Source organism: Erinaceus europaeus, chromosome 8 (assembly GCF_950295315.1).
Source record: "Erinaceus europaeus chromosome 8, mEriEur2.1, whole genome shotgun sequence".
Classification (NCBI taxonomy): domain Eukaryota; kingdom Metazoa; phylum Chordata; class Mammalia; order Eulipotyphla; family Erinaceidae; genus Erinaceus; species Erinaceus europaeus.
In genome coordinates this window covers 42,143,427-42,164,657 of record NC_080169.1, presented here as the reverse complement: position 1 = coordinate 42,164,657, position 21,231 = coordinate 42,143,427, and positions in this window count along the sequence as shown.

Genomic DNA, 21,231 nt, shown 5'->3' with positions numbered 1-21,231 from the left:
CAGGTGTGTGTGTTTGCAGATAGCCACACAGGTGCCAGTGATTTGTCATGATTGCGCCCAGCTGTGTGTTGTTTGTTGATTGGAATACAGGTGCAAGTGGTTTGTCCTGATTGCGCGTAGCTTTTTTTTTTTTTTGAGATTCGCAAACAGGTGCTAGTGGTTTGTCTTGATTGTGCCTAGTTGTGTGTTGTTTTCAGATTCCCACACAGGTTCATGTGGTTTGTCATGATTGCACTCAGGTGTGTTTGTTGTTTGTAGATTGGCACACAGGTGCAAGTGGTTTGTCTTGATTACACCTAGCTTTTTTTTTTTTGGAGATTCTCACACAGATGCAAGTGGTTAGTCTTGATTGCACCCAGGTGTTTGTTGTTTGCAGATTCCCACAAAGGTGCACGTGGTTTGACATGATTGCACCCAAGTGTGTGTTGTTTATAGATTCAAACACAGGTGCAAGTGGTTTGTCTAAATTGTGCCTAATTTTTTTTTTGGACTTTCACACACAGGTGCAAGTAGTTTGTCATGATTGCGCCCAGGTGTTTGTTGTTTATAGATTCGAACACAGATGGAAGTTGTCAGTCTTGATTGTGCCCAGGTGTGTGTTGTTTGCAGATTCCCACAGAGGTGTACGTGGTGTGTCATGATTGCGCCCAGGTGTGTGTATTTTGTAGATTCGAAAACAGGTGGAAGTGGTTTGTCTTGATTGCACCTAGGATTTTGTTTTTTTATATTCACACACAGGTGCAATTGGTTGATCTTGAATGCACCCAGGTGTGTGTTGTTTGTACATTTGCACACAGCTGCAAGTGATTTCTCTTGATTGTGCCCAGGTGTGTGTTGTTTTCATATTCCCAACAGGAGCAAGTGGTTTGTCTTAATTTCGCCTTGGTTTTTTTTTAGATTCGCACAGAGGTGCAAGTGGTTTGTCTTGATTGCCCCTAGGTTTTTTTTTTTTTTGTAGATTCGCACAGAGGTGCAAGTGGTTTGTCTTGACTGTGCCTAGTTTTTGGTTTTTTTTTTTGTAGATTTACACACAGGTGCAAGTGGTTCCTCTTGATTGCGCCTAGGTTTTTTTTTTTTTTTTGAAGATTCTCACACAGGTGCAATTGGTTTATCTTGATTGTGCCCAGGTTTGTGTTGTTTATAGATTTGAACACAGGTGCAAGTGGTTTGTCTCGATTGCGCCTAGGTTTTTTTTTTGAAGATTCGCACACAGGTGCAATTGGTTTGTCTTGATGTGACCAGGTGTGTGTGTTTGCAGATACCCACACAGGTGCAAGTGATTTGTCATTATTGCGCCCAACTGTGTGTTTTTTTTATTGCAACACAGGTGCAAGTGGTTTCTCTTGATTGCGTGTAGCTTTTTTTTTTTTTTTAGATTCGCAAACAGGTGCAAGTGGTTTGTCTTGATTGTGCCCAGGTGTGTGTTGTTTGCAGATTCCCACACAGGTGCACGTGGTTTGTCATGATTGCACCCAGGTGTGTGTTTTTTATAGATTGGAACACAGGTGCAAGTAGTTTGTTTTGATTGAGCCTAACCTTTTATTTTTTCTTTTTTGGAGATTCGCACACAGGTGCAAGTGGTTTGTCTTGATTGTGCCTAATTTTTTTTTTGTAGATTCCCACACAGGAGAAAGAGGTTTGTCTTGATTGTGACTAGGTTTTTTTTTTTTTTTTTGAGATTCTCCCATTGGTGCAAGTTGTTAGTCTTGATTACGCCCAGGTGTGTGTTGTTTATAGATATGAACACAGATGCAAGTGGTTAGTCTTGATTTGCACATGTGTGTGTTGTTTGCAGAATCCCACACAGGTGCACGTAGTTTGACATGATTGCACACAGGTGTGTGTTTTTTATGGATTGGAATACAGGTGCAAATGGTTTGTCTTGATTACGCCTTGGTTTTTGTTTTTAGATTCCCACTGAGGTGCAAGTAGTTTTTCTTGACTGCGCCTAGGTTTTTTTTTTTTTTTTTTTTTTTTTTTTGGAGATTTGCACACAGGTGCAAGTGGTTTGTCTAAATTGTGCCTAATTTTTTTTTTGGACTTTCACACACAGGTGAAAGTGGTTTGTCATGATTGTGCCCAGGTATGAATTGCTTGCAGATCCGCACACAGGTGGAAGTGGTTTGTCTTGATTGCACCCAGGTGTGTGTTGTTTATAGATTCGAACACAGATGGAAGTTGTCAGTCTTGATTGTGCCCAGGTGTGTGTTGTTTGCAGATTCCCACAGAGGTGCACGTGGGTTGTCATGATTGCGCCCAGGTGTGTGTATTTTATAGATTCGAAAACAGGTGGAAGTGGTTTGTCTTGATTGCACCTAGGATTTTGTTTTTTTTATATTCACACCCAGGTGCAATTGGTTGATCCTGAATGCGCCCAGGTGTGTGTTGTTTGTAGATTTGTACACAGCTGCAAGTGATTTCTCTTGATTGTGTCCAGCTGTGTGTTGTTTTCATATTCCCAACAGGTGCAAGTGGTTTGTCTTGATTGCGCCTTGGTTTTTTTTTTTTGTTTTTTAGATTCGCACAGAGGTGCAAGTGGTTTGTCTTGCTTGCCCCTAGATTTTTTTTTTTGTAGATTCGCACAGAGGTGTAAGTGGTTTCTCTTGAATGTGCGTTGGTTTTTTTTTTTTTTTGGAGATTTGCACACAGGTGCAAGTGGTTTCTCTTGATTGCGCCTAGGTTTTTTTTTTTTTTTTGAAGATTCGCACACAGGTGCAATTGGTTTATCTTGATGTGCCCAGGAGTGTGTGTTTGCAGATACCCACACAGGTGCAAGTGGTTTGTCATGATAGCACCTAGCTGTGTGTTGATTATTGATTGGAACATTGGTGCAAGTGGTTTGTCTTGATTTTGCCTGTTTTTTTTTTTTTTTGGAGTTTCACACACAGGTGCAAGTAGTTTGTATTGATTGTGCCTAATTTTTTTTTTTTGAGTTTCACACACAGGTTTGTGTTGTTTGTAGATCTGCACACAGGTTTAAGTGGTGTGCCTTGATTTCATGTAGGTTTTTGTTTTTTGTAGATTTGCACACAGCTGCTAGTGGTTTGTCATGATTGCGCCCAGGTTTGTGTTGTTTACAGATTTGAACACAGGTGCAAGAGGTTTTTCTTGATTGCGCCTAGTTTTTGTTTGTAGATTCGCACAGATGTGCAAGTGGTTTGTCTTGACTGTGCCTATTTTTTTTTTTTTTTTGGAGATTTGCACACAGGTGCACGTGTTTTGTCTTGATTGCGCCTAGGTTTTTTTTTTGAAGATACGCACACAGGTGCAATTTGTTTGTCTTGATGTGCCCAGGTGTGTGTGTTTGTAGACACCCACACAGGTGCAAGTGATTTGTCATGATTACACCCAAATGTGTGTTTTTTGTTGATTGGAACACAGGTGCAAGTGGTTTCTCTTGATTGTGCATAGGTTTTTTTTTTTTTTTTTGAGATTCCCACACAGGTGCACATGGTTTGTCATGATTGCGCCCAGGTGTGTGTTGTTTATAGATTCGAACACAGGTGCAAGTGTTTTGTCTTGCATGTGCCAAATTGTGTGTTGTTTGCAGAATCCCACACAGGTGCAAGTGGTTTGTCATTATTGCACCCAGGTGTGTGTTTTTTATAGATGGGAACACAGGTGCAAGTGGTTTGTCTTGATTGTGCCTAACTTTTTTTTTGTAGATTCCCACACAGGTGCAAGTGTTTGTCTTGATTGCGACTAGGTTTTTTTTTTTTTTGGAGATTCGCCCACTGGTGCAAGTGGTCTGTCTTGATTGCACCCAGGTGTGTGTTGTTTATAGATTTGAACACAGATGCAAGTGGTTAGTCTTGATTGTGCCCAGGTGTGTGTTGTTTGCAGATTCCCACACAGATTTAAGTGGTTTCTCATGACTGCACCCTGGTGTGTGTGTGTTGTTTGTAGATTGGCACACAGGTGCAAGTGGTTTGTCTCTATTGCGCCTAGGTTTTTGTTTTTTGTAGATTCCCACACAGGTGCAAGTGGTTTGTCTTGATTGCGCCCAGGTGTGTGTTGTTTATAGATTTGAACACAGATGCAAGTGGTTAGTATTGATTATGCCTAGATTTTTGTTTTTTGTAGAGTCACACACAGGTGCAAGTTGTTTGTATTGATTGTGCCTAAGTTTTTTCTTTTTTTTTGGAGATTCCCACACAGCTGCATGTGGTTTGTCTTGTTTGTGCCCAGGTGTGTTTTGTTTGTAGATCTGCACAAAGGTGCAAGTGGTTTGTCTTGATTGCGCCTAGGTTTTAGTTTTTCTTTTTTTTTAATATTTATTTATTCCCTTTTGTTCCCCTTGTTGTTTTATTGTTGTAGTTATTGTTGTTGTCGTTGTTGGATAGGACAGAGAGAAATGGAGAGAGGAGGAGAAGACAGAGAGGAGGAGAGAAAGAGAGACACCTGCAGACCTGCTTCACCGCCTGTGAAGCGACTCCCCTGCAGGTGGGGAGCCGGGGTTTGAACCGGGATTGTTATGCCGGTCCTTGTGCTTTGTGCCACCTGCGCTTAACCCGCTGCACTACAGCCCGACTCCCGGTTTTAGTTTTTCATAGATTCGCACACAGGTGCAAGTGGTTTGTCTTATTGCGCCTAGGTTTTTTATTTTTTTAGATTCGCACAGAGGTGCAAGTGGTTTGTCTTGATTGCGCCCCGGATTTTTTTTTTTTTTTTAGATTCGCACAGAGGTGCGAGTGGTTTTTATTGACTGAACTAGGTTTTTTTTTTTGAGATTAGCACACAGGTGCAAGTGGTTTTTCTTGATTGAGCCTTGGTTTTTTATTTTTGTAGATTTGCACAGAGGTGCAAGTGGTGTGTCTTGATTGCGCCTTTTTTTTTTTTTTTTTTTTTTTGTAGATTCGCACAGAGGTGCAAGTGGTTTGTATTGACTGACCTAGGTTTGTTTTTTTTTTGGAGATTTGCACACTGGTGCAAGTGGTTTGTATTGATTGAGCCTAGGTTTTTTTTTTGAAGATTCGCAAACAGGTGCATTGGTTTGTGTTGATGTGCGCAGGTGTGTGTTTGCAGATACCCACACAGGTGCAAGTGATTTTTATAATTGCGCCCTGCTGTGTGTTGTTTGTTGATTGGAATACAGGTGCAAGTGGTTTGTCTTGATTGTGCCAAGGTGTGTTTTATTTTCAGATTCAGACACAGGTGCACGTGGTTTGTCATGATTGCGCCCAGGTGTGTGTTGTTAATAGACTCGAACACATGTGCAAGTGGTTTGTCTTGATTGCGCCTAGGATTTTGTTTTTTTAGATTCACACACAGGTGCAATTGGTTGATCTTGATTGCAACCGGGGGTGTGTTTTTTGTAGATTTGCATACAGCTGCAGGTGGTTTCTCTTGATTGTGCCTAATTTTTTTTTTGGAGCAATTGGTTGATCTTGATTGCACCCAGGTGTGTGTTGTTTATAGATTGGAACACAGGTGCAAGTGGTTTGTCTTGATTGTGCCTAATTTTTTTTTTTGGAGTTTCACACACAGGGGCAAGTGGTTTGTCATGATTGCACTCATGTGTGTGTGTTGTTTGTCGATGGCACACAGGTGCGAGTGGTTTGTCTTGATTGTGCCCAGGTGTGTGTTGTTTGCAGATTCCCACACAGGTGCACGTGGTTTTTCATGATTGCGCCCAGGTGTGTGTAGTTTATTGATTCGAACACAGGTGGACGTGGTTTGTCTTGATTGCACCTAGGATTTTGTTTTTTTAGATTCACACACAGGTGCAATTGGTTGAATTTGATTGCGCCCTCGTGTGTGTTGTTTGTAGATTTGCACACAGCTGCAAGTGATTTCTCTTGATTGTGCCCAGGTGTGTGTTGTTTTCAGATTCCCAACAAGTGCAAGCGGTTTGTCATGATTGCGCCCATGTGTGTGTGTTGTTTGTAGATTCGCACACAGATGCAAGTGGTTTTTCTTGATTGCGCCTAGGTTTTTTTTTGTAGATTCCTACACAGGTGCAAGTGTTTTGTCTTGATTTCGCCTAGGTTTTTTTTTTTTTTTTTTTTTGGAGATTTGCACACAGGTGCAAGTGCTTTGTCTTGATTACGCCCAGGTGTGTGTTGTTTATAGATTCGAACACAGATGCAAGTGGTTAGTCTTCATTGTGCCCAGGTGTGTGTTGTTTGCAGATTCCCACACAGGTGCACGTGGTTTGTCATGATTGCACCCAGTGTGTGTTGTTTATAGATTCGAAACAGGTGCGAGTTGTTCGTCTTGATTGTGCCTAATTTTTTTTTTTTTTTGGAGTTTCACACACAGGTGCAAGTGGTTTGTCTTGATTGCGCCTAGGTTTTTTTTTTGGAGATTCCCACACAGGTGCTAGTGGTTTGTCTTGATGTGCCCAGGTGTGTGTGTTTGCAGATATCCACACAGGTGCAAGTGATTTGTCAGGATTGCGCCCAGCTGTGTGTTGTTTGTTGATTGGAACACAGGTGCAAATGGTTTGTCTTGATTGTGCCTAGATTTTTTTTTGGAGATTCCCACACAGGTTCACGTGGTTTGTCATGATTGCGCCCAGGTGTGTGTTGTTTGTAGATCTGCAACGGGTGCAAGTAGTGTGTCTTGATTGCACGTAGGTTTTTGTTTTTTGTACATTCACACACAGGTGCAAGTTGTCTTCACTGCGCCTTGGTTTTTTTATTTGGAGATTCGCACACAGGTGCAAGTGGTCTGTCTTCACTGTGCCCAGCTGTGTGTTGTTTATAGATTCGAACACAGATAGAAGTTGTCAGTCTTGATTGTGCCCAGGTGTGTGTTGTTTATAGATTCGAACACAGGTGCAAGTGGTTTGTCTTGATTGCGCATAGCTTTTTTTTTTTTTTGAGATTATCACACAGGTACCACGTGGTTTGTCTTGATTGTGCCTAAGTTTTTTTTTTTTTTTTTTTTTTGGAGTTTCACACACAGGTGCAAGTGGTTTCTCTGGATTGCGCCCAGGTGTGTGTTGTTTGTAGATCTTCACAGAGGTGTAAATGGTGTGTATTGATTTTACGTAGGGTTTTGTTTTTTGTAGATTTCACACAGGTGCACGTGGTTTGTCATGATTGTGCCCAGGTGTGTGTTGTTTATAGATTTGAACACAGGTGCAAGTGGTTTGTCTTGATTTCGCCTAGGCTTTTTTTTTTTTTTTTTTGAGTTTCACACACAGGTGCAAGTGGTTTGTCTTGATTGTGCCTATTTTTTTTTTTTTGGAGTTTCACACACAGGTGCACTTGGTTTGTAATCATTGCGCCCAGGTGTGTGTTGTTTGTAGATCCGCACACAGGTGCAAGTAGTTTGTCTTGATTGCACGTAGGTTTTTGTTTTTTGTAGATTCGCACACAGGTGCAGGCGGTTTGTCTTGATTGCGCATAGCTTTTTTTTTTTGAGATTCGCACACAGGTGCAAGTGGTCTGTCTTGACTGTGCCCAGCTGTGTGTTGTTTATAGATTCGAACACAGATAGAAGTTGTCAGTCTTGATTGTGCCCAGGTGTGTGTTGTTTATATTTCGAACACAGGTGCAAGTGGTTTGTCTTGATTGCGCCTAGGTTTTTTTTTTTTTTTTTTTTTTGAGATTCCCACACAGGTGCACGTGGTTTGTCATGATTGTGCCCAGGTGTGTGTTGTTTATAGATTTGAACACAGGTGCAAGTGGTTTGTCTTGATTTCGCCTAGGTTTTTTTTTTTTTTGAGTTTCACACACAGGTGCAAGTGGTTTGTCTTGATTGTGCCTATTTTTTTTTTTTGGAGTTTCACACACAGGTGCACTTGGTTTGTAATGATTGCGCCCAGGTGTGTGTTGTTTGTAGATCCGCACACAGGTGCAAGTAGTTTGTCTTGATTGCACGTAGGTTTTTGTTTTTTGTAGATTCGCACACAGGTGCAGGCGGTTTGTCTTGATTGCGCATAGCTTTTTTTTTTTTTGAGATTATCACACAGGTACCACGTGGTTTGTCTTGATTGTGCCTAAGTTTTTTTTTTTTTTTTTTTTTTTGGAGTTTCACACACAGGTGCAAGAGGTTTCTCTGGATTGCGCCCAGGTGTGTGTTGTTTGTAGATCTTCACAGAGGTGTAAATGGTGTGTATTGATTTTACGTAGGGTTTTCTTTTTTGTAGATTTCACACAGGTGCACGTGGTTTGTCATGATTGTGCCCAGGTGTGTGTTGTTTATAGATTTGAACACAGGTGCAAGTGGTTTGTCTTGACTGTGCCTAGGTGTTTTTTTTTTTTTGGAGATTTGCACACAGGTGCAAGTGGTTTGTCTTGGTTGCGCCTAGGTTTTTTTATTTTGGAGATTCCCACACAGGTGCACATGGTTTGTCATGATTGCTCCCAGCTGTGTTTTGTTTGTAGATCTGCACACAGGTGCAAGTGGTTTCTCTTGATTGCGCCTAGGTTTTAGTTTTTCGTAGATTCACACATAGGTGCAAGTGGTTTGTCTTGATTGCACCTAGGTTTTTTATTTTTGTAGATTCGCTCAGAGGTGCAATTGGTGTGTCTTGATTGCGCCTAGGTTTTTTTTTTTGTAGATTCGCACAGAGGTGCAAGTGGTTTGTATTGATTGCGCCCAGGTGTGTGTTTTTTATAGATTCGAACACAGTTGCAAGTGGTTTGTCTTTATTGCGCCGAGGTTTTTTTTTTTTTTTTTTTTTTTTTTTTTTGTAGATTAGCACACAGGTGCAAGTGGTTTGTCTTGATTGAGCCTAGGTTTTTTTTTTTGAACATTCGCTATCAGGTGCTATTGGTTTGTGTTCATGTGTCCAGGTGTGTGTGTTTGCAGATACCCACACAGGTGCAAATGATTTGTTATGAGTGCACCCAGCTGTGTGTTGTTTGTTGATTGGATAACAGGTGCAAGTCGTTTGTCTTGACTGCACCTCATTTTTTTTTTTTTGGAGATTCGCACACATGTGCTAGTGGTTTGTCTTGATTCTGCCCAGGTGTGTGTTGTTTGCAGATTCCCACAGAGGTGCACGTGGTTTGTCATGATTGAGCGCAGGTGTGTGTATTTTATAGATTCGAAGACAGGTGGAAGTGGTTTGTCTTGATTGCACCTAGTATTTTGTTTTTTTTTTATATTCACACCCAGGTGCAATTGGTTGATCTTGAATGCACCCAGGTGTGTGTCGTTTGTAGATTTGCACACAGCTGCAAGTGATTTCTCTTGATTGTGCCCAAGTGTGTTGTTTTCATATTCCCAACAGGTGCAAGTGGTTTGTCTTGATTGCGCATTGGTTTTTGTTTTTTAGATTCACACAGAGGTGCAAGTGGTTTCTCTTGATTGCGCCTAGGTTTTTTTTTTTTTGAAGATTCGCACACAGGTGCAATTGGTTTATCTTGATGTGCCCAGGTGTGTGTGTTTGCAGATACCCACACAGGTGCAAGTGGTTTGTTATGATTGCGACTAGCTGTGTGTTGATTATTGATTGCAACACAGGTGCAAGTGATTTGTCTTGATTGTGCCTAAGTTTTTTTTTTTTTGGAGTTTCACACACAAGTGCAAGTAGTTTGTCTTGATTGTGCCTAATTTTTTTTTGAGTTTCACACACAGGTGCACGTGGTTTGTCATGATTGCACCCAGGTGTTTGTTGTTTGTAGATCTGCACACAGGTTTAAGTGGTGTGTCTTGATTTCATGTAGGTTTTTGTTTTTTGTAGATTTGCACAGAGCTGCTCCTGGTTTGTCATGATTCCGCCCAGGATTGTGTTGTTTATAGATTTGAACACAGGTGCAAGTGGTTTGTCTTGATATCGCCTAGTTTTTTTTTTTTTTTTGTAGAATCTCACAGAGGTGCAAGTGGTTTGTCTTGACTGTGCCTAGGTTTTTTTTTTTTAAATATTTGGAGATTTATACACAGGTGCACGTGTTTGTCTTGATTGCACCTAGGTTTTTTTTTGAAGATTCGCACACTGGTGCAATTGGTTTGTCTTGATGTGCCCAGCTGTGTGTGTTTGCAGACACCCACACAGATGCAAGTGATTTGTCATGATTGCACCCAAATGTGTGTTTTTTGTTGATTGGAACACAGGTGCAAGTGGTTTCTCTTGATTGTGCATAGCTTTTTTTTTTTTGAGATTCACAAACAGGTGCAAGTGGTTTATCTTGATGTGCCCAGGTGTGTGTGTTTGCAGATACCCACACAGGTGCAAGTGGTTTGTCATGATTGAGGCTAGCTGTGTGTTGATTGTTGATTGGAACACAGGTGCAAGTGGTTTATCTTAATTGCACCTAGCTTTTTTTTTTTGGAGTTTCACACACAGGTGCACGTGGTTTGTCATGATTGCGCCCAGGTGTGTGTTGTTTGTAGATCTGCACACAGTTTTAAGTGTTGTGTCTTGATTACACGTAGGTTTTCGTTTTTTGTAGATTTGCACACAGGTGCATGTGGTTTGTCATGATTGCACCTCGGTTTTTTTTTTTTGAAGATTCGCACACAAGTGCAATTGGTTTATCTTGATGTGCCCATGTGTGTGTGTTTGCAGATACCCACACAGGTGCAAGTGGTTTCTCATGATTGTGCCTAGCTGTATGTTGATTGTTTATTGGAACACAGGTGCAAGTGGTTTGTAATGATTGTGCCTAATTTTTTTTTTTGCAGTTTCACACACAGGTGCACATGGTTTGTCATGATTGTGCCCAGGTGTGTGTTGTTTGTAGATCTGCACTCAGGTTTAAGTGGTGTGTCTTGATTTCACGTAGATTTTTGTTTTTTGTAGATTTGCACACAGCTGCATGTGGTTTATCATGATTTCGCCCAGGTTTGTGTTGTTTATAGATTTGAACAGAGGTGCAAGTGGTTTGTCTTGACTGTGCCTAGGTTTTTTTTTTTTTTTTGGAGATTTGCACACAGGAGCAAGTGGTTTGTCTTGATTGTGCCTAGGTTTTTTTTTGAAGATTCACACACAAGTGCAATTGGTCTGTCTTGATGTGCCCAGGTGTGTGTGTTTGCAGATACCCACACAGGTGCAAGTGATTTGTCATGATTGCGCCCAACTGTGTGTTTTTTGTTGATTGGAACACAGGTGCAAGTGGTTTCTCTTGATTGCGTGTAGCTTTTTTTTTTTTTTTGAGATTCGCAAGCAGGTGCAAGTGGTTTGTCTTGATTTTGCCCAGGTGTGTGTTGTTTGCAGATTCCCACACAGGTGCACGTGGTTTGTCATGATTGTGCCCAGGTGTGTGTTGTTTATAGATTCGAACACAGGTGCAAGTGGTTTGTCTTGATTGCGCCCAGGTGTGTTTTGTTTATAGATTCGAACACAGATGCAAGTGGTTAGTCTTGATTGTGCCAAGGTGTGTTTTGTTTGCAGATTCCCACACAGGTGCACGTGGTTTGTCATTATTGCACCCAGGTGTGTGTTTTTTATAGATTGGAACACAGGTGCAAGTAGTTTGTTTTGATTGAGCCTAACCTTTTATTATTTTTTTTTTTTTGGAGATTCGCACACAGGTGCAAGTGGTTTGTCTTGATTGTGCCTAACTTTTTTTTTGTAGATTCCCACACAGGTGCAAGAGGTTTGTCTTGATTGCGACTAGGTTTTTTTTTTTTTTTTTTTGGAGATTCGCCCACTGGTGCAAGTTGTTAGTCTTGATTGCGCCCAGGTGTGTGTTGTTTATAGATTCGAACACAGATGCAAGTGGTTAGTCTTGATTGTGCCCAGGTGTTTGTTGTTTGCAGATTCCCACACAGGTGCACTTGGTTTGTCATGATTGCACCCAGGTGTGTGTTTTTTATGGATTAGAACACAGGTGCAAGTGGTTTGTCTTGATTACGCCTTAGTTTTTGTTTTTAGATTCCCACAGAGGTGCCAGTAGTTTGTCTTGACTGTGCCTAGGTTTTTTTTTTTTTTTTTTTTTGAGACTTGCACACAGGTGCAAGTGGTTTGTCTAAATTGTGCCTAATTTTTTTGGGGGGCTTTCACACACAGGTGCAAATGGTTTGTAATGATTGCGCCCAGGTGTGTGTTGCTTGCAGATCCGCACACAGGTGCAAGTGGTTTGTCTTGATTGCACCCAGGTGTGTGTTGTTTATAGATTCGAACACAGATGGAAGTTGTCAGTCTTGATTGTGCCCAGGTGTGTGTTGTTTGCAGATTCCCACAGAGGTGCATGTGGTTTGTCATGATTGCGCCCAGGTGTGTGTATTTTATAGATTCGAAAACAGGTGGAAGTGGTTTGTCTTGATTGCCCCTAGGGTTATGTTTTTTTTTATATTCACACCCAGGCGCAATTGGTTGATCTTGAATGTGCCCAGGTGTGTGTTGTTTGTAGATTTGCACACAGCTGCAAGTGATTTCTCTTGATTGTGCCCAGGTGTGTGTTGTTTTCATATTCCCAACAGGTGCAAATGGTTTGTCTTGATTGCGCCTTGCTTTTGTTTTTTAGATTCGCACAGAGGTGCTAGTGGTTTGTCTTGATTGCCCCTAGTTTTTTTTTGTAGATTCGCACAAAGGTGCAAGTGGTTTCTCTTGAATGTGCCTAGGTTTTTTTTTTTTTTTTTTTGAGATTTGCACACAGGTGCAAGTGGTTTCTCTTGATTGCGCCTAGGCTTTTTTTTTTTGAAGATTCGCACACAGGTGCAATTGGTTTATCTTGATGTGCCCAGGTGTGTGTGTTTGCAGATACCCACACAGGTGCAAGTGGTTTGTCATGATTGCGCCTAGCTGTGTGTTGAATATTGATTGGAACACAGGTGCAAGTGGTTTGTCTTGATTGTGCTTAAGGTTTTTTTTTCTGGAGTTTCACACACAGGTTCAAGTAGTTTGTCTTATTTGTGCCTAATTTTTTTTTTTGAGTTTCACACACAGGTGCACGTGGTTTGTCATGATTGCGCCCAGGTGTGTGTTGTTTGTAGATCTGCACACAGGTTTAAGTGGTGTGTCTTGATTTCATGTAGGTTTTTGTTTTTTGTAGATTTGCACACAGCTGCTCCTGGTTTGTCATGATTCCGCCCAGTATTGTGTTGTTTATAGATTTGAACACAGGTGCAAGTGGTTTGTCTTGATTGCGCCTAGTTTTTTTTTGTAGATTCGCACAGAGGTGCAAGTTGTTTGTCTTGACTGTGCCTAGGTTTTTTTTATATTTAGAGATTTGCACACAGGTGCACGTGTTTTGTCTTGATTGCGCCAAGTTTTTTTTTTTTTTTGATGATTCACACACTGGTGCAATTGGTTTGTCTTGATGTGCCCAGGTGTGTGTGTTTGCAGACACCCACACAGGTGCAAGTGATTTGTCATGATTGCACCCAAATGTGTGTTTTTTGTTGATTGGAACACAGGTGCAAGTGGTTTCTCTTGATTGTGCATAGCTTTTTTTTTTTTGGATTCGCCCACTGGTGCAAGTTTTTAGTCTTGATTGCGCCCAGGTGTGTGTTGTTTATAGATTTGAACACAGATGCAAGTGGTTAGTCTTGATTGTGCCCATGTGTGTGTTGTTTGCAGATTCCCACACAGGTGCAAGTAGTTTGTCATGATTGCACCCAGGTATGTGTTTTTTATGGATTGGATCACAAGTGCAAGTGGTTTGTCTTGATTACGCCTTGGTTTTTGTTTTTAGATTCCCACAGAGGTGCAAGTGGTTTGTCTTGACTGTGCCTAGGTTTTTTTTTTTTTTGGAGATTTGCACACAGGTGCAAGTGGTTTGTCTAAACTGTGCCTAATTTTTTTTTGGACTTTCACACACAGGTGCAAGTGGTTTGTCATGATTGCGCCCAGGTGTGTGTTGCTTGCAGATCCGCACACAGGTGCAAGTGGTTTGTCTTGATTGCACCCAGGTGTGTGTTGTTTATAGATTCGAACACAGATGGAAGTTGTCAGTCTTGATTGTGCCCAGGTGTGTGTTGTTTGCAGATTCCCACAGAGGTGCACGTGGTTTGTCATGATTGCGCGCAGGTGTGTGTATTTTATAGATTCGAAGACAGGTGGAAGTGGTTTGTCTTGATTGCACCTAGTATTTTGGTTTTTTTTTATATTCACACCCAGGTGCAATTTTTGATCTTGAATGCGCCCAGGTGTGTGTCGTTTGTAGATTTGCACACAGCTGCAAGTGATTTCTCTTGATTGTGCCCAAGTGTGTTGTTTTCATATTCCCAACAGGTGCAAGTGGTTTGTCTTGATTGCGCATTGGTTTTTGTTTTTTAGATTCGCACAGAGGTGCAAGTGGTTTCTCTTGATTGCGCCTAGGTTTTTTTTTTTTTTTGAAGATTCGCACACAGGTGCAATTGGTTTATCTTGATGTGCCCAGGTGTGTGTGTTTGCAGATACCCACACAGGTGCAAGTGGTTTGTCATGCTCCTAGCTGTGTGTTGATTATTGATTGCAACACAGGTGCAAGTGATTTGTCTTGATTGTGCCTAAGTTTTTTTTTTGGAGTTTCACACACAAGTGCAAGTAGTTTGTCTTGATTGTGCCTAATTTTTTTTTTGAGTTTCACACACAGGTGCACGTGGTTTGTCATGATTGCGCCTAGGTGTGTGTTGTTTGTAGATCTGCACACAGGTTTAAGTGGTGTGTCTTGATTTCATGTAGGTTTTTGTTTTTTGTAGATTTGCACACAGCTGCTCCTGGTTTGTCATGATTCCGCCCAGGATTGTGTTGTTTATAGATTTGAACACAGGTGCTAGTGGTTTGTCTTGATATCGCCTAGTTTTTTTTTTGTAGATTTGCACAGAGGTGCAAGTGGTTTGTCTTGACTGTGCCTAGGTTTTTTTTTTTTATTTGGAGATTTGCACACAGGTGCACGTGTTTGTCTTGATTGCACCTAGGTTTTTTTTTGAAGATTCGCACACATGTGCAATTGGTTTGTCTTGATATGCCCAGCTGTGTGTGTCTGCAGACACCCACACAGGTGCAAGTGATTTGTCATGATTGCACCCAAATGTGTGTTTTTTGTTGATTGGAACACAGGTGCAAGTGGTTTCTCTTGATTGTGCATAGCTTTTGTTTTTGAGATTCGCAAACAGGTGCAAGTGGTTCATCTTGATGTGCCCAGGTGTGTGTGTTTGCAGATACCCACACAGGTGCAAGTGGTTTGTCATGATTGAGGCTAGCTGTGTGTTGATTGTTGATTGGAACACAGGTGCAAGTGGTTTATCTTAATTGCGCCTAGCTTTTTTTTTTTTTTTGGAGTTTCACACACAGGTGCACGTGGTTTGTCATGATTGCGCCCAGGTGTGTGTTGTTTGTAGATCTGCACACAGGTTTAAGTGTTGTGTCTTGATTACACGTAGGTTTTCGTTTTTTGTAGATTAGCACACAGGTGCATGTGGTTTGTCATGACTGCACCTCGGTTTTTTTTTTTTTTTGAAGATTCACACACAGGTGCAATTGGTTTATCTTGATGTGCCCATGTGTGTGTGTTTGCAGATACCCACACAGGTGCAAGTGGTTTCTCATGATTGTGCCTAGCTGTATGTTGATTGTTTATTGGAACACAGGTGCAAGTGGATTGTATTGATTGTGCCTAATTTTTTTTTTTTTGGAGTTTCACACACAGGTGCACATGGTTTGTCATGATTGTGCCCAGGTGTGTGTTGTTTGTAGATCTGCACTCAGGTTTAAGTGGTGTGTCTTGATTTCACGTAGATTTTTGTTTTTTGTAGATTTGCACACAGCTGCATGTGGTTTATCATGATTGCGCCCAGGTTTGTGTTGTTTATAGATTTGAACAGAGGTGCAAGTGGTTTGTCTTGACTGTTCCTAGGTTTTTTTTTTTTTGGAGATTTGCACACAGGAGCAAGTGGTTTGTCTTGATTGTGCCTAGGTGTGTGTGTGTTTGCAGATACCCACACAGGTGCAAGTGATTTGTCATGATTGCGCCCAACTGTGTGTTTTTTGTTGATTGGAACACAGGTGCAAGTGGTTTCTCTTGATTGCGTGTAGCTTTTTTTTTTTTTTTGAGATTCGCAAGCAGGTGCAAGTGGTTTGTCTTGATTATGCCCAGGTGTGTGTTGTTTGCAGATTCCCACACAGGTGCACGTGGTTTGTCATGATTGTGCCCAGGTGTGTGTTGTTTATAGATTCGAACACAGGTGCAAGTGGTTTGTCTTGATTGCGCCCAGGTGTGTTTTGTTTATAGATTCGAACACAGATGCAAGTGGTTAGTCTTGATTGTGCCAAGGTGTGTGTTGTTTGCAGATTCCCACACAGGTGCACGTGGTTTGTCATTATTGCACCCAGGTGTGTGTTTTTTATAGATTGGAACACAGGTGCAAGTAGTTTGTTTTGATTGAGCCTAACCTTTTATTTTTTTTTTTGGAGATTTGCACACAGGTGCAAGTGGTTTGTCTTGATTGTGCCTAACTTTTCCACACAGGTGCAAGAGGTTTGTCTTGACTGCGACTAGGTATTTTTTTTTTTTTTTGGAGATTCGCCCACTGGTGCAAGTTGTTAGTCTTGATTGTGCCCAGGTGTGTGTTGTTTATAGATTCGAACACAGATGGAAGTGGTTAGTCTTGATTGTTCCCAGGTGTTTGTTGTTTGCAGATTCCCACACAGGTGCACTTGGTTTGTCATGATTGCACCCAGGTGTGTGTTTTTTATGGATTAGAACACAGGTGCAAGTGGTTAGTCTTGATTACGCCTTGGATTTGTTTTTAGATTCCCACAGAGGTGCCAGTGGTTTGTCTTGATTGTGCCTATTTATTTTTGGTGTTTCACACACAGGTGCACTTGGTTTGTAATGATTGCGCCCAGGTGTGTGTTGTTTGTAGATCAGCACACAGGTGCAAGTAGTTTGTCTTAATTGCACGTAGGTTTTTGTTTTTTGTAGATTCGCACACAGGTGCACGTGGTTTGTCTTGATTGCGCCTAGGTTTTTTTTTTTTTTTTTGGAGATTCTCACACAGGTGCAAGTGGTTTGTCTTGATTGTGCCTAATTTTTTTTTTTTTGGAGTTTCTCACACAGGTGCAAGTGGTTTGTCTGGATTGTGCCTATATATTTTTTTGGAGTTTCACACACAGGTGCACTTGGTTTGTAATGATTGCGCCCAGGTGTGTGTTGTTTGTAGATCCGCACACAGGTGCAAGTCTTGATTGCACGTAGGTTTTTGTTTTTTGAGATTTGCACACAGGTGCACGTGGTTTGTCATGATTGCACCTAGCTTTTTTTTTTTTTTTTTTTTTTTTTGGAGATTCTGACACAGGTGCAAGTGGTTTGTCTTGATTGTGCCTAAGTTTTTTTTTTTTTTTTTTGGAGTTTCACACACTGGTGCAAGTGGTTTGTCTTGATTGCGCCTAGGTTTTTTTTTTTTTTTTTTTGAGATTCCCACACAGGTGCACGTGGTTTGTCATGATTGCGCCCAGGTGTGTGGTTTGTAGATCTTCACAGAGGTTTAAATGGTGTGTATTGATTTCACGTAGGGTTTTGTTTTTTGTAGATTTCACACAGGTGCACGTGGCTTGTCATGATTGTGCCCAGGTGTGTGTTGTTTATAGATTTGAACACAAGGGCAAGTGGTTTGTCTTGACTGTGCCTAGGTTTTTTTTTTTTTTTTTTTTTTTTTGGAGATTTGCACACAGGTGCAAGTGGTTTGTCTTGATTGGGCTAGTTTTTTTTTTTTTTTTGGAGATTCCCACACAGGTGCACGTGGTTTGTCATGATTGCTCCCAGGTGTGTTTTGTTTGTAGATCTGCACACAGGTGCAAGTGGTTTCTCTTTATTGCGCCTAGGTTTTAGTTTTTCGTAGATTCGCACATAGGTGCAAGGGGTTTGTCTTGATTGCACCTAGATTTTTTATTTTTGTAGATTCACACAGAGGTGCAATGGTGTGTCTTGATTGCGCCTAGGTTTATTTTTTTTGTAGATTCGCACAGAGGTGCAAGTGGTTTGTATTGATTGCGCCCAGGTGAGTGTTTTTTATAGATTAGAACACAGTTGTAAGTGGTTTGTCTTGATTGAGCCTAGGTTTTTTTTTTGAAGATTCGCAAACAGGTGTAATTGGTTTGTGTTGATGTGCCCAGGTGTGTGTGTTTGCAGATACCCACACAGGTGCAAGTGATTTGTTATGAGTGCGCCCAGCTGTCTGTTGTTTGTTGATTGGAACACAGGTGCAAGTGGTTTGTCTTGATTGCGCCTGTTTTTTTTTTTTTTTTTTTTGGGAGATTCGCACACATGTGCTAGTGGTTTGTCTTGATTGTGCCCAGGTGTGTATTGTTTTCAGATTCCCAACAGGTGCAAGCGGTTTGTCATGTTTGTGCCCAGGGTTGTGTTGTTTGTAGATTCACACACAGGTGCAAGTGGTTTGTCTTGATTCCGCCCAGGAGTGTGTTGTTTATAGATTCGAACACATATGCAAGTGGTTAGTCTTGATTGTGCCCAGGTGTTTGTTGTTTGCAGATTCCCACACAGGTGCACATGGTTTGTCAGGATTGCACCCAGGTGTGTGTTGTTTGTAGATTCGAACACAGGTGCCAGTGGTTTGTCTTGATTGTGTCTAATTATTTTTTTTTAGTTTCACACACAGGTGCAAGTGCTTTGTCTTGATGTGCCCAGGTGTGTGTGTTTGCTGATATCCACTCAGATGCTAGTGATTTGTCAGGATTGCGCCCAGCTATGTGTTGTTTGTTGATTGGAACACAGGTGCAAGTGTTTTGTCTTGATTGTACCTAGGTTTTTATTTTTTTTTTTTTGAAGATTCGCACACAGGTGCTAGTGGTTTGTCTTGCGTGTGCCGAGGTGTGTGTTGTTTTTAGATTCCCAAACAGGTGCAAGAGGTTTGTCATGATTGCACCTAGGTTTTTGTTATTTGTAGATTCACACACAGGTGCAATTGGTTGGTCTTGATTGCGCCCAGGTGTGTGTTGTTTATAGATTCGAACACAGATAGAAGTTGTCAGTCTTGATTGTGCCCAGGTGTGTGTTGTTTATAGATTCGAACACAGGTGCAAGTGGTTTGTCTTGATTGCGCCTAGGATTTTGTTTTTTGTAGATTCATACACAGGTGCAATTTGTTTATCTTGATTGCGGCCAGGGGTGTGTTGTTTGTAGATTTTCACACAGCTGCAAGTGGTTTCTCTTGATTGTACCCAGGTGTGTGTTGTTTTCAGATTCCCAACAGGTGCAAGTGGTTTGTCTCGATTGTGCCTAGTTTTTTGTTTTTTGTAGATTCCCACACAGGTGCAAGTGTATTTTCTTGATTGCGCCTAGGTTTTATTTATTTTTTTTTTTGGAGATTAGCACACAGGTGCAAGTGGTTTGTCTTGATTGTGCCCAGGTGTGTGTTGTTTGCAGATTCCCACACAGGTGGACGTGGTTTGTCATGATTGCGCCCAGGTGTGTGTTGTTTATAGATTCGAACAGGTGCAAGTGGTTTGTCTTGATTATGCCTAGGTTTCTGTTTTTTGTAGATTCACACGGTGCAACTGGTTTGTCTTGAATACGCCAAGGTTTTTTTTTTTTTTTTTTTTTGAGTCCCATACAGGTGCACGTGGTTTGTCATGATTAAACCCAGGAGTGTTTTGTTTGTAGATCCGCAGACAGGTGCAAGTAGTTTGTCTTGATTGCGCCTAGATTTTTTTTTTTTTTGTAGATTCACACAGAGGTGCAAGTGGTTAGTATTGACTGGCCTAGGTTTTTTTTTTTTTTTTTTTTGAGATTTGCAAACAGTTGCAAGTGGTTTGTCTTGATTGAGCCTATGTTTTTTTTTTTTTTTTTTAAGATTCGCAAACAGTTGAAATTCGTTTTTGTTGATGTGCCCAGGTGTGCCTGTTTGCAGATACCCACACATGTGCGAGTGATTTGTCATGATTGCGCCCAACTGTGTGTTTTTTGTTGATTGGAACACAGGTGCAAGTGGTTTCTCTTGATTGCGTGTAGCTTTTTTTTTTTTTTTTTTGAGATTCGCAAACAGGTGCAAGTGGTTTATCTTGATTATGCCCAGGTGTGTGTTGTTTGCAGATTCCCACACAGGTGCATATGGTTTGTCATGATTGTGCCCAGGTGTGTGTTGTTTATAGATTCGAACACAGGTGCAAGTGGTTTGTCTTGATTACGCCTTGGTTTTTGTTTTTAGATTCCCACAGAGGTGCAAGTGGTTTGTCTTGACTGTGCCTAGGTTTTTTTTTTTTGGAGATTTGCACACAGGTGCAAGTGGTTTGTCTAAACCATGCCTAATTTTTTTTTTGGACTTTCACACACAGGTGCAAGTGGTTTGTCATGATTGCGCCCAGGTGTGTGTTGCTTGCAGATCCGCACACAGGTGCAAGTGGTTTGTCTTGATTGCACCCAGGTGTGTGTTGTTTATAGATTCGAACACAGATGGAAGTTGTCAGTCTTGATTGTGCCCAGGTGTGTGTTGTTTGCAGATTCCCACAGAGGTGCACGTGGTTTGTCATGATTGCGCCTAGCTGTGTGTTGATTATTGATTGCAACACAGGTGCAAGTGATTTGTCTTGATTGTGCCTAAGTTTTTTTTTTTTTGGAGTTTCACACACAAGTGCAAGTAGTTTGTCTTGATTGTGCCTAATTTTTTTTTTAAGTTTCACACACAGGTGCACGTGGTTTGTCATGATTGCGCCCAGGTGTGTGTTGTTTGTAGATCTGCACACAGGTTTAAGTGGTGTGTCTTGATTTCATGTAGGTTTTTGTTTTTTGTAGATTTGCACACAGCTGCTCCTGGTTTGTCATAATTCCGCCCAGGATTGTGTTGTTTATAGATTTGAACACAGGTGCAAGTGGTTTGTCTTGATATTGCCTAGTTTTTTTTTTTGTAGAATCTCACAGAGGTGCAAGTGGTTTGTCTTGACTGTGCCTAGGTTTTTTTTTTTATTTGGAGATTTGCACACAGGTGCACGTGTTTGTCTTGATTGCACCTAGGTTTTTTTTTTTGAAGATTCGCACACTGGTGCAATTGGTTTATCTTGATGTGCCCATGTGTGTGTGTTTGCAGATACCCACACAGGTGCAAGTGGTTTCTCATGATTGTGCCTAGCTGTATGTTGATTGTTTATTGGAACACAGGTGCAAGTGGTTTGTATTGATTGTGCCTAATTTTTTTTTTTTTTTGCAGTTTCACACACAGGTGCACATGGTTTGTCATGATTGTGCCCAGGTGTGTGTTGTTTGTAGATCTGCACTCAGGATTAAGTGGTGTGTCTTGATTTCACGTAGATTTTTTGTTTTTTGTAGATTTGCACACAGCTGCATGTGGTTTATCATGATTGCGCCCAAGTTTATGTTGTTTATAAATTTGAACAGAGGTGCAAGTGGTTTGTCTTGACTGTGCCTAGGTTTTTTTTTTTTTTTTGGAGATTTG